This window comes from Magnolia sinica, chromosome 3 (assembly GCF_029962835.1).
Source record: "Magnolia sinica isolate HGM2019 chromosome 3, MsV1, whole genome shotgun sequence".
Classification (NCBI taxonomy): Eukaryota; Viridiplantae; Streptophyta; class Magnoliopsida; order Magnoliales; family Magnoliaceae; genus Magnolia; species Magnolia sinica.
This window is the reverse complement of record NC_080575.1, coordinates 51,498,076-51,500,158: the sequence shown is the minus strand read 5'-3', so window position 1 is coordinate 51,500,158 and position 2,083 is coordinate 51,498,076. Positions and strand designations below refer to the sequence as shown.

Here is a 2,083-nt window from a genome sequence, read left to right as displayed (position 1 = left end):
AGTTCCATGGCCTCGACTTTTCTTGTGAGATTGGCCACCTTTGCATTCACTTCGTCTTCATCTCTTAAGACTTACATTCCCCCCTTCTCTCTAGATTGAGTAGGCTTGGCATTGGTAGGCATTGATGAAGTATCCCATGACTGCACATTTTCATCAAGTACATCGAAATAATCCCACACGTCATCGGGATCCTTATTCTTGAATTCCCCGTAACACATCATCTCTATGAATTGATGCATGGACAAAGTCAGTCCATTGTAGAAAAAGCTTCTTACTCGTCAAGTTTCATATCCATGATGTGGATAGGAATTTAAAAGATCTTTGAATCTTTTCCAACTTTGGAAGAAGATCTCTTCCTCTTTTTGAGAAAAATTCATGATCACCCTCCTTAGGGTATTAGTTTTATAAGAACTTTTTAAGGAACTCTCGGGTCATCTTAGCCCATGTCCCTATAGATCTCATCCTCAAAGGGTGAAGCTAAGACTTGGTCTTCTCTTTCAAAGAAGAAGGAAATAATTTCAGTCTCAAGGTGTTCTCAGAAACATTGTTGAATTGTAGGGTTGCTATAATCTCATCAAATTCCTTGAGATGTAGATATGGACTTTCAGAGTCAAGTCTATAAAACTTCAAAAGTAGTTGAATCACTCATGGCTTGAAATTCACATTTCCTGCATTATGTGGAAACACCATGCAGAAAGATATACTCGCCCTTACTGGTTGTAAATAATCACGTAAATTTCTAAATGGAGGAGCATTATGTAATTCGTTCTTATCTTGTTGCTCTTTAGCAAGATAGCGAGGTTGATTTGCAACCATGTTTTCTGCTAACTCAGAGGATCTCAAGGCATGTCTACTCTGATGATGGATAGGCAAACCTTCGACTAATCCTCCTTCATGTAAAAGACATAGAGTGTTGTCATGGACCCACTTGGGCATGAAACACTCTCAATCTCAAAGTCTAAATTAAGAACCTAATTTTTTTTATAGAAAAATAGAATTTCTGAAATACTACAATAAACAAGTTAGAAGGATATTACCAAATTGATGATTCTATGTTAAATTCTACAAAATAAAAACGAACAAAGTTAGTATCTAATAACTTAGAAAAAACTAATATAAATATAGAAAAGTTAAACCTAATCCTAACCTAATTCTAATACTAATGTATTTTAGAAAAACGCAATCGAAGTCCCTGACAACGGCGTCAAAAACTTGTTATGACAACCCCAAGTGCATATGTAGTAATAACTTGGTGAGACCGAGGTCGTACCCACAGGGATTTGCTATTTTGTGATTTTTGGAATACTTTAGAACTAGAATTAAAAACTATTGTAGACGATGCAAACACTCCCAAGGATGTTTTGATATCTTGAAATGCTTGTAACGTATTTTGGTTCAATTTCTCTTGATTTTGCATAAATTTCTGAATCGTATCCTCTTGGGCTCTTTTATGATTTATTGATTGAAATTTGATGGAAACACTCCTTGAGGATTTCTCTCTTATTAGTCGTTTGTCCATTCCTCCAACTGAAGTTGGGATAGTTCCTCCAACTAAGATTATATGTATTTGAGATGGGGTGTTGAATTGTAATGACCCGAAAAATTTTGTGCTAAGACCCGAGTACTACCTCAAATTCTTTAGAAGTTATTTGTGGGTTAATTAGCACGAAACTTGATTTCTTGTGAAACATAGCGTAAATCACTTTAAATTTGATCTGCAAGACTCAAAACCTGTAGAATCATTAGCGCTATGTTACCCTGAAATCTAGGATTCAACGCTAAATCCAATTGCTCTCGGGAGTACTTGGAAACTTTGTATCGGACCTAGAACGCGCGTCGAAAGTCTAATAGCGATGATCTTAGACATTTATGATCACCTTGTTGGGCTTGACCATCACCTCAAAAATCAAGACCAGATGATATCCTGAGACGATTTGCTTGAGCCTGGAGGAAGGAGTGTGAGAAAGGTGAGAAATTAAATATAAATTTATGAAATCTGAGTCGTGTCGCTTGCGCGATGATTTTAAGCAATTTGACCGTTGGATTCTGACCTAAATTTACCCTCGAATCAGGGAAGATGGCC

General features: G+C 36.6%; 1 non-coding gene across 1 annotated transcript; it reads left to right on the top strand.

Annotated features, from left to right (window-relative positions):
* Positions 1 to 289: 289 nt before the first annotated feature.
* LOC131241864 (small nucleolar RNA R71) lies at positions 290 to 395 on the top strand. Its single transcript, XR_009169430.1, has one exon. It is a non-coding gene; the product is annotated as a small nucleolar RNA R71 (small nucleolar RNA).
* Positions 396 to 2,083: the final 1,688 nt, after the last annotated feature.